Source organism: Phascolarctos cinereus, unplaced genomic scaffold (assembly GCF_003287225.1).
Source record: "Phascolarctos cinereus isolate Bilbo 61053 unplaced genomic scaffold, phaCin_HiC Scaffold_5;HRSCAF=322, whole genome shotgun sequence".
Classification (NCBI taxonomy): Eukaryota; Metazoa; Chordata; class Mammalia; order Diprotodontia; family Phascolarctidae; genus Phascolarctos; species Phascolarctos cinereus.
In genome coordinates, this window is record NW_027555958.1 from 362,700,115 (window position 1) to 362,712,265 (window position 12,151).

At 32.9% G+C, this 12,151-nt stretch overlaps 1 protein-coding gene across 3 annotated transcripts in view; it reads left to right on the top strand.

Moving 5' to 3' along the window:
* Positions 1–12,151, top strand: part of GPATCH2 (G-patch domain containing 2) — a 270,988-nt gene that overhangs the window by 223,037 nt on the left and 35,800 nt on the right. The gene's annotated exons all lie outside the window — the stretch shown is intronic.

A 12,151-nucleotide genomic window follows, 5' to 3' on the forward strand; every position in this document is an offset into this window, starting at 1 on the left:
TACAGTTCTACTATCAGGGAGCTTACCCAGAGTTGCTTTCACCGGTGAAATCACAGGGATGTGTGTATATGTATGTATGTATATGTATATGTGTATACATACACATATATGTAAAATACACAAATACTTGATGATTGTCGTTGCTTGAAATGATATTCATCTTTTCATTCTTCATGATCTTCATTGTTAATATATTAAAATATAGATTATGTGATATTACATATTCTGCTGTGTTTTATATTTTGATTTTTCCCTGAGGTTTTTTTTTTTGTCAACACTCTTGGATTTTCTAACTATACATCTTGTCATCTGCAAAGAGAAGCTTTAACCTCTTCATTTACATATAATGTAAATTATAACATGAAAAAAATTAGAAGATAAAAAGATCATTTACCATTCGAAGATATACATAGGGAATGAATTCTTAACCAAACAAGATAGAAGCAAAAGATGAAATAAACCACTTTGATCACACAAAATTGAAATGTTTGTATGAAAAAAAAATCAACATATATGGGATAAGAGGGGTAGCAGTTAATAAGGAAAAATATTTTCTATCATGTATTTCTTATAAGTGTTTGATACTCAAAATACATAAACAGCTAACAGAAATGTGTAACCAAAAGCCATTCTCCAGTGGATAAATGGTCAAAGAATTTAAACAGTTCTCAAAAGAAAAATTGCAAAATATTAACAATCATATGAAAGAATGTTCCAAATCACAAATAATAAGAGAAATGCAAAATGAACTATGAGATTTCATCTGATACCTAACAAATTGTCAAAGATGATTTTAAAAAATGAGACTAGTCAATGTTGAAGAAAGACAGATATGCTAGTGCAATGTTGGTGGAACCATAAATTGTTGTAAGCATCCAGCAAATTACAAATAAATTACTAAAATATCTTAACTCTTGGACCTAGAGATTCCACTGCTAGGCATATGCCCCAAGATGGTCATTGACAAAATGAAAGTCTCAATGTATACCAGAATATTTATAGCAGCACTTTCTGTGATGGCAAAGAACTAGAAACAAAGTAGATTCCCTTCAGTTGGGAGATGGCTAAACAAATTGTGGTATATGAATATAATATAAAATTATTTTCTTCTAAGAAGCCATAAGTATGATGAATATAGAGAATAATTTGTGAACTAACAACTCCTCTCTACCTCTCTACTCCCTCTTCTGCCCTTCTCTCTTTTATTTTCATTCCCCTCCCCACCCCTTCTCCCCTTTCCTCTTCTCTGTCTCCTTTCTTGGTAGTATGTTTATTCTTTTGGCTTCAACTATCATGTCTGCATAGATGATTTCCAAATCTTTATCTCTTTTCTGAGAGAGAAATTTACAATTTACAGTTTTGCCTGTATGTCCTGCAAGCATCTGAAAAGTCAAAATGTTCCCAACTATATTTATCATCCTTTCATCAAAACCTTCTTTCACTTTTGAATTCACTATTTGTCAGTGGTATCCTAGCCATGTACAAGATTTTTGTCAGAACCACTTTGTAATTATCTTTGTAAACGTTATTTAGATGTTAATAAGTTAAAATATTAACATATACTATTATGGTTTCTATAAAAACCATAAATTGTAGAATTATTGCTGATCTCCATTGTTAGAGGGTGTTTCCTTACCCAGAGTTGCTTTCAGCAATGAAATCACAGGGATGTGTGTGTATGTATGTATGTGTATGTATATGTGTGTATATATACATATATTTAAAATACACAAATACTTGATGATTTTGTTATTGCTTGAAATGATATTTATCTTTTCATTCTTCATGATCTTCATTGGTAATATATTAAAATATAGATTATGTGATATTACATATTCTGCTGTGTTTTATATTTTGATTATTTCCCTGAGTTATTTTTTTGTCAACACTCTTGGATTTTCTAGCTATATATCTTGTCATCTGCAAAGAGAAGCTTTAACCTCTTCATTATGAATGGTAATTCCTTCATTGTCTTTATCATATCATAACTAGCATTTCTAAAGTTGTGTCAAATAGAATGCGCTAAAAGTGGACAATCTTCTTTTGCATTTTTTTCTTAGTGAGAATGTTTCTCATGTTTATTCCTTATATATAATGTTGACTCTTGGTTGCAAAAAGAACTTGTTTTATCATATCAAGGAGGAAAATACTCCTATCCCTTTGCTTTTTAATGTTTTACCATGAATGGTTGTATTTTATTCAAGACTTAGACAAACAAACATGATTGAACTTGAGAACCTAGTCTGTCTATAAACGCAATACCACATTTGTTTTTAATCTCTTTCTGAAGGGTTATGTCTCTTAAATTAAAATTCCAAAAGTAACTTTTAATATATTTTTACCTACTCATTGTTCTACTCAAGTATTAACTACTTAACTCTCCAGGATTTCACTATACTTCATACTGAAAGGATTTTTTTCAGGTATAGGCTTTTCTCCATGAATTCCTTGAAGTCTTGTTCCATCATTTCCAACTCCTCCATGACCTCTTTTGGGGTTTCTTGGCAAAGATATTGGAGTGGTTTGCCATTTCCTTCAGCTCATTTTACAGATGAAGAACTGAGCAGACAAGGGCTAAGTGACTTGCCCAGGGTCACACAGCTAATAAGGCCAGATTTGAATTCAGGAAGATGAGTTTCCTGACTTCAGTGCCAGGCACTCTATCTACTGTACCACCTAACTGCCCTTTGAAGTCTTATTTATTTATAAAGGTTTTTTTTTAACCTTTAAACAAAATGGTTAGATTTTTGAAGATTCAAGTCTGTATTTTTAAAGTGTGTGTGTGTGTGTGTGTGTGTGTGTGTGTGTGTGTATTCTAGGGTTGAAGGCAATATTTTTTTTTAACTGACATGCATACATATATATGTCTATTAGCACTTCCCTCCCTAAGGATAGCTAGTGCTTACTAGCAACCTGCACCCTTTCTGGGATGTGGCTTTCCTTTCAAACCCAGGGCATAGGAAAAAATGGTTGCCCTTCTAGCTTGCTCTCCTAATCTCTTGGATGTCATGTACCAGTTCAATTATGAGTATCTTTCTGGAGTTTTTTCTTTCTCAAAAAAGCTTTTATCTCTCTTAAATATATAGCTCTAAACTTAAGACAGTTTGCACTAGCAAAATCTAAATTAAATTTATGAAGCTTCATTATTTTAGACCTCTTCATTATCCAAGTTCTCCTTCCCTACCTTCCTGCCAGTTTCCCAGTTTAAGTAAAGTTAGCAAAGATTTGTTAATATCTGGTTTTAATGAATTAGTGTTTCTATATACACGTCATTTTGGTCAAAATTGAGTCCTACATGTCCCTCTCCTTTTGTCAGTCATTCAGTAGCATTTTATAGTGGAAAGATTCCTAGACTTATTCTCAAAAAACATCTTGGTTTGAAATTCAGTTCTGAACCTATCTGTGGCATCCTGGGCAAGTTGCTTAACCTCTTTGAAATAGAATTTCTTCATCCATAAAATGGATTTTTATTAATACTACCTAGCTTACAGTGTTTCTCTGAGTAAACTACTTTGGAAACCTTAAAGTGTTATATAAATCTAAACTATTAACATATGTGGTACACCCACTGTATAAAATATACTGTATCAAAAAGATTTTGCCACACGTTTTATTTATTCAGTTCAACAAACATTTATTGAGCACCTGCTATGTGCAAGATACCATTATAGGCAGTTTGAAATACAGTGATAAGTTAGATATGATCCCTGCCTATAAGCAGTTTATTACGTACTAGAAAAAATAAAATGTATACAATTAAATATAAGTAGATAATGAAAAGCCATGAGAGATAATAAGCCAAGTGCTTTCATAGTCCAAAGGACTGGGAGGAATCACTTCTGATGGGAATGTTCAAAAATGGCTACATGGAGGAAGGTCTTGAAGAATTACCAAATGTATCCTTTGGTTTTTTTTTCCTGTAATGTTCACTTTCCAAATGACAGCCTTTATATTATACTACAATTTTATTTGAATTACAGTTTGCAAAGTAAAATTATACACACCAGCACCTAACCTCTTATAGTTGTGATTTTGTTTTCTTTTGGTAATTTGTACTGCTTTCTTATTTTCACATGTTTATAGTTGCACAGGAAATAGAAACATACCCCGCCTCTGACATTCCAGCAAATAATTGGAGTCGAGTAAAAGCATTTTTATTCCAGATATTGGCAAGTTATTTTTTTAAGCAACCAAGCATCTATTTGGAACCTTTTTGTACTAAGTGTAAATAATGTTTTGTAAATATCAGACTTTGACATTGTTCTTTAAAACTGTGATTATCCAGCTAGGTATCATCAGATGACATGATAGATCCCAAATATTGTTTGTTCTCATTTCTGGTGCAATCTGTTAATAGTTTGGGTAGATAGAATAAACAAGTTATTTTTCAGTTATTATTTTTTTATTGCTGCCTTAGATTGCCAAGTAGTATTTAAAAGAATCTCCTCAAATGATAAAATAGCACAAGATTTGATGGGAGAGTCAAAACAAACTCCATTATTGCTTTAGATTAAAAAAAAATTTCACTTCAGCTTTCTTACATCAGGGTAGAAAGAAATTCCTATTTATGTTAGAACAGAGCTGATTCATTTTCATCCAATGATACAGATCACTGTATTTTGTTACACAGATGTGACAAATAGAATTACATCTGCTCTTTATTTGATCTTCTAAAGAGACAAAGATGTGCAAGGATTGTGCCTGCTCCCTTTTTCCCACAGTGTCATCTGTTATTTGGGAAAGACTCCTAATTTGTAGCAGATACAAAACTATTTGTTGCATTGCAAGTTTGCCAAAAATAAATGAAACCATTAATTACTATATTTTTGAGCAGCTGTTAATAAATTGGGATAGGAAAACTGTACATTAAACTACTGGTTAATTACACATACTATGTTTGTTTAATGTGGCTTTTCACAGAAATTATAGTATCAACAAAAGGAAATGATCCCTTGTTTAAGTGGTTTAAGAGTGAAAATCATATCTTTCTATCTGTAATTTCAGCATTCTGTTACAAATTATTATCTTCTCTCATGCTCAAAACATAATCATATTCAAAAGCCAAAATTTAGATGGACATTTTCTTTTCAATTTTCTAACATAATAGCTTTTCTAAATCTAATTTTTAAAATTCTAAATTATTACTATTTTAATCACATTCACTAAGGCCGTTATTATTTCCTAGTTCTAAAAGACTTTCATTAGACTTAAAGTGACAAAAGTACTTTTCTCATCCTACCACTGTACATGTACATCTATGTGAAAATTATTAGCAAATATTGATGTATTTTCTTTATTTCATTTTTTTTGGATTTTGTTCTAATTAAAACAGTTTATGATTTTTTAGATAAATTTCTAAGATGTCTGTGGTTTAAAGGTTAAAGTATTTAGAAATAGCATTAGAAAACTATTTTAAGTGATTTAGCTGATCGGTTTCACTTTACAAGACCAAATTATTGCATCAAAAAGTAGCACAGTTCACAAATTACTAATTTCTTCCCTCCTGTCCTTTTGGCATCATGAAATTCTAACTTTGCCTGCCAAGATTTTAAACTAATAATTACAGAATGTTACTTTAATTTGTGATTATACTAAATAAAATTAGGATGAGCCAATTAGATTTTTGAGAGGCTAGTATTCAATTATATCAGATGATCCCAAAGAACAAATTTGTCATTAAGAAAATAAGTTATCAGAATCTGGTATTTTTTAAATGAGAAAAGGGATCAGCAAGTCCCTAGGTGAAGTACCTGCCTGCCCTGTGCCTGAAATCCAGTAGACAGACCACTAGATAATTTAGGATTACTAAATGGATACACAGCCTTTCACCACTGGAGTTCCAGTTAAATTTAGCTATGGTCAGTGATGATTAAAATAGTTTCTATCTGAAAACTGCTCAATGACCTGTAGCCAAAATGTTTGTGGACCCAGGTCCATTTCCTTAAGGACAGGTGTCTGTTTCACCGTTGGCATATTTCAAATTGATACAGTGATTAAATGGCCATGGACATGAACTTAAACTTTCAGTCCCATAGATGGCTTCCCTAGGAAATGATTAAGGTACATCTGCAGGATGATAAAAGAGTGGCTTGTGGGGCTACTATTTCATGGGTTATAATTTCATCATTAGTAGGTTTAGGTATATATTGATATTATATACTTATATAATTTAAAATAAATTTTAAGCTTTTGTATATATGCAAAATTACTGTAACAAGTTAAAAATCTTAATTTTGTAGTATATCAATGTTAATGTTAATATTTGAGGTCAACAGAACATTGAATACTAGCTGCTACTTGATAGGTTTTTCCATAATACTCAGACAAGCACATTTCTTTCATTTACTACATCAAAAAATGGCCATTCTAGCACAAAAGTGTTTATCAAAGTATTACTTTTTCCTATGTGCAACATAGGGTTCTCTTTTTTCTGTGGGTTCTTTTTTTTCATTTCTTTAGAACTTACTAGCTAGTTCTGTCAGATACTACTCTTTAGATAAGTATAGTACAGAAGGCCAAATCACATTAATTTATCAATTCTATTTTCAACTGCTTCATATGTCTTCATAATAAAAAAAGACAGTCAGCTAAATCATCTTATAATCTAAAACTTTAAGATACTAAAAAATGCTTTGAATTCCTATGGAAATAAGAATGTAGGATAAGATTTAGATCTTCAACATTGAGCTACTAATTTTCTGCTTTTTTGCTGTTATACAATTGGTAGCAAATACTGGCATAGTTAGCAGAATAGCCATTCCATATTCTTAAAAATTAAATAAATACGTATTTTACAATCAAAGTTTGACTTCTGCATTTTCCTTGTAGAAACAAATATTTTCTCCCTCATTCCTTAGTGACTTATTTGTGCACCAAGATATTGGCAAGGATTTGCCTTTGTTTATTTCATATACTTTTGATCAATTCCAACTCATGCCCAATTATATTACACTAAATTAACATAATTCAACAGATGTTGATATTTAAATGTTTTCTGGCATTCAGATCTTGGACAGCTGTCTTAGAGCTTGGGGAAAAAGCAAACATTTAGAGTTAAATGCTGAACATATGCTTAAATTACTAATTAGAAACAAGAAAAAATAACAATGCATTATCCTTTCGGAGGACAATAAACCTCAGATACATATTTTTCTAAACTCTATTCACACCAAGTTATAGTCAAGGGGTATTTTGAGACTGGTGGGGCAGGAGTTGTGCTTATTTATAGAGAACTAAATTTAACTTCAAATAGGATTACCTAGAGATGTTCATCATGGATTTGTTTAATTCAGGTGAATCATTTTTGTATCCCCTTAGCACCTAGCACAGTGCCCTACTCAATAAATGCCTTTAGAATTAAATTGAACATTACCTGCTGTTTGGGTTAAGCAATATCGAAGCAAAGGGAAGTTCCATCTGGGACTACTCCTAGTGCCCTCCATCACTACTTTGGAAGTTTCAGGATTAAACTGAAGCCCCACACCAAGTCTTCCCAAGCCTCCTCTACTACTAGCATTGCTTCTTCATTCTTTCTAATAATCAAAAGTAGTAAAATATCCTTTAATGAAGAAAATAAATGTCATCTATACTTCTTTGTCAGAAACATTACTGCCAGTTAAGCTTAGGCGAGTACATAACAGGTTTGGCTAAAGATCTAAAATGTACAAAGGAATCCTTTTTATAAAAGTGTTAAAATGAATAAGCATGTAAATAACAAGTATGTAAAAAAGAATTTACCTCTATGAATAATATGTTACAACAGTCCAAAAAACATGAGACACTAATTTATCAGTGGCATTCACCTATTTTGTAGAAAATAACAACTAGACATACTTGGCCAATTCGCATAGTACAAGGTGACAGTATAACATAGTACAAAGAACACTAACCTAAAAGTCAAGAGGCCTAGACTGTAATCTTGACATCGGCACTAACTAGCTGTATGTGCTTAACTTTTCTTGAGCTCCATTTATTTCTGATTTGATGGGGCTGTGCTTAGATGTCTTCTAAAGCAGAGGGTCAGACACACAACCCATGGGATGCATTGTACTACAGAACCTAATTAAAATGTAATTGGGAAACATTTAACAAAATAAATAAAAATACAAAACATAAATAATGACAATATGTGGTTGTCTAAGTCAATATGGAGCCAGAAAAGATCCTTATTGCTATTTAGTGGGCCCACTTATATTTTAGTTTGACACTGCTGCTCTGATTTCTTGTAATTCAGGGAGTTGTCAAAGTCTGGGCTACAGACCACCAGCATTCGGTAAGATTACTTAAGTTGATCTACAAGTAGTCTATAGTGTTAATATTAATAATAGTTTTACCACTTACTAATGCTAATTCATATTAGTAATAGTATTAGTAAATAGTTAATTCATTTGGCAAATTCTTATATAGTATGTGGTACTGGGCACTGCAGGGGGAACAGAAAAACATATACTACACAGATCTTATCCTTTAGGAATTTGCAGTCTAACAGATGAAATCAGAGTCTTTTTTGTACCTCATTGTAACTACCAGTCAAGCCCATCTGTATTTGTAGCTGGCATGGACTCTTTAATATGATGTATGCATGGGAATATCATATTTGGGGTGGGGGAATTTTTGATCCAGCAAAGTAAATCGCTTCTGAAAAAATTAACAAACTATAAACATGGTGGCTCCCATGTTCTCATGTCTATAACTGTCTGACAATTATATGACTGTAAAGATGTTATAAAAATAATCAGCAAAAGTGTATTCCATTCTCATATTATCTTCAAGGATACCTCCAATTCCTGTGTAATCCTTCAATTCCTACATAAAATGAGAGTCAATATGGTACGATGGAAAAAAACATCGGGTTCAGAGTCAGAGGAGCTGAGTTTCAGTCCTGCCTCTGTCACTTAGTGCCTATATAAATGTGAGCAAGTCATTTAACTTCTCTGGGCCTCTGTTTCCTCATCTGTAAAATGAAAAGATTGGACCAGATCTGGGGTGTGTCTTAGCTCTACATCTATATACCTATGATCTTAATTCTTTCTGAAAATGTAGGCATATTGTTTAACAACTGCTAATGATTTCTCGTTTCCATGATAAAAAATAGTACATGTGATCTTCACTATTTTGTAATCTTCCATTGTCTGAGATATCTTTAACAGTCAGTCTTTAAGAACTTTTGGAATGATATCACCTTCAGAGTGGACTTCTTCTGTACATATTTCGTCAGATCCAATGACTCATGGGTTCATGTTGATTAGTAACATTGCCACTCAAAGTAGATTGGATAAGTGAGTCAATAGAGTCCAGTTATAGTAGTTACAATATTGTCAGCAATGAAAATAGATCACTATAGAAATTCCAACAGTTCTATTCCATATCTCTGCTTTTAGTGTATTGGGAATTCAAAATTAATCAGAAGTATAGTATACCAGCCAAAAAAAAGTTCATTATTCGATTACATTGAAGGAGTCACGATGATCAAGGATAGGGAAGTCATAGGTCCACTTTATTCTGACCTACTTAGACTACATCTAGAGCTGTGTCCAGTTCTGGACACCCAGTTTTAGGAAGGACATTGATTAACCCATAGAGAAATAAAGAAAGACCAGGATGGTGACGGCCCTTGAGAGCTTGCCATATGAAGATTAGCTAAATGAACTAAGAGTGTTTCACGTGGAGTAGAGAAGACTGTCAGAGCTCTCTTCAAGTATTTGAAGCATTGTCATGAAGAGAAAAGGGATTAGAATTGTTCTGCTTGCTCTAGAAGGAAGAACTAGCAGCAGTGTGTGGAAGTGAAAAAGGAGCAGATGTAGGTTTGATGTAGGGAAAAACTGGCTGTTTGCCTTAAGAAGTCTTAGATTTCCCCTTACTAGAGGGTCTTCAAGCAGAGGCTATCAGAATTCTTGGTTAGAGGGCCTCTGAATTCCCTTATGCCTCTCTTAATCTATCATCTCTCCAGTTTCATTTACAAATATTGGTGATCTGTCTTATCCAAATTTTATGCCAAGTTTCTAAGGGCACATTTTGCCTCAACTATTTTTTTTTATGTTTTGTGTGTCATTGTTGCTCTCAATATGTCATATTTCTCTAAAATGTTTTCTGCAAATGAGCTTGCATTCCCAACTAGCATTACGATTGGTTGCTGTTTCTGTGTGTTATGAGGGCTTAAGGATTTGTTGGCCCAAAGAGTTTCTGGAACTTTTTGGTCTCATTGTTACTATCAGTGTTTCATACCATTTAAACTTATGTAAAGAAAAAATTATAGATTCATTATCTTTACATTTTTCCTTTTCATTTTTTAGAATCTCCAGCTTGTTTAAACTGGTCAGATTGCAGCTGAGGCATGCAGTGTCATCTTTTCACTCTTCCCTGTGGAGATTCACTCTCGTAGAGATTTTTACCTTTACTCGACCAGTCAATAGTGTGATTGCACGCCAACAATAATTTTGAAACAGTCCCGATATCATTAACAAATCACTTCTGTCTCTTAAGATATAGTCAATTTCCTCTTTTATGTTGAAATGTTATAGTACACCACATTCGGTGCCTTCAGCTCACTTCTTCAACTAAACTCAACAAGCATCTTTAATCATCTGCCATATGTCAGACACTGTGCTAAACACTGTGGACACAAGGACAAAAATAAAACACTCTCTGCCCTCAAGGAATTTTTGTTATACTGAAGAGAACATCATATACAAATATGTAAATGTAACTTATATACAAAGTAATGTTTTTCTGGGAGTGGGAGGAGAGCAAATTTTTAAAATTTATTTATTTATTTGTTTTTACTTTTCAACATTCATTTTTATAAGATTTTGAGTTTTAAATTTTCTCTCCTTCCTTCTTCTTCCCCCTCCCTAAGACAGCATTCAATCTGACACGGGCTATGCAAGTACAATCATATTGAACATATTACCCTCTATTTCTAATTCTTTGTCACCATGAAAAGAGCTACTATAAATATTTTTGTGCACATGGGTCCTTTCTCCTTTTTTTATGATTTCCTTTCGTTACAGACCTAGAAGTAGTGTTGTTGGATCAAAGGGTATGCACAGTTTTATGGCCCTTTGGCATAGTTCCAAAAGCAATAACTTTGTTAAAGAAAGTATTCGTGATGTGTAGATACAAGATGACTGTAATCTAAAAGTCCTCAGGCTTTTTAATTTCTTAATGCCAAATGTTTTCTGACATTGTTTGTTTGTTTGTTTTACCATCCCTCCATGTCAACCTTCACTTTTGAATCAATATTAAGGAATATATTGACTTACTTTGAAGTATCTTCTCCGCTTCTTCCTAGAATTTGTCTATTTTTTTATCCTTTGCATGGGTGTTGGTGCTATAACACATAAACTGTGATTATCTTCTTGATGGTCTATTTGCTTAAGCTTAAAATGAAACTGCAAGTTTATGATCAAATGTCCCATGAAATAATGTTACATGTGCCTTTGGGGCATATGATAAAAAGAACTCTGCAAACACCTTTATAAATTCCTCCTGCAAAAATCTTCTAGTTAGCTGCAACTTCTATTCATGGAACCACGTGTCCAACTATATGCTCTAAGCACTCTTTGCACCTATTTCTATCACTCCATCATTATCTTTGTGGATTCAAAAGAAGACTACCTAATATTAAGAGCTGTTCTGTAATTTTTATATTGCTTTCCTAGGTTGAAATGACCAAAATAGTCATCATTTAATGGCCAACCTTCTCATGATCATTGTCTTCACAATTAAATATTCCTGTCTTCAGATGGCAAACATAAGACCCATATGCAAAGTCCCTAGAACTTGGTAGAACCTGCAAGACCTTATACTTTGCTTGCAGAGCCTTTGAGATTCCAGGTTTACCTCCATCCTGCGTCAAGGCATCAGAGTTGGATTTTGTGGAAATCCATTAACTTTAGTGAGTTTGTTTTTATATTGTAGTAGCAAGTGGTCTGTGAAATAACAATGTTTGAGAATCAGTAGTATAATAGAATTCACTCTGATAGTATTCTGTTGCCATATTTTATTATATTGGTGTTTATGACAGACTCGTATGGAATTCATTTAGTCTTATTAGCTAGAGATAAATCTAGCATTTTATTCCTTTTGTACTGGAACAACAAGTAGAAGTGGATATTAATGCTGAAAAACACTGTGGATCTGTTTCACTTAA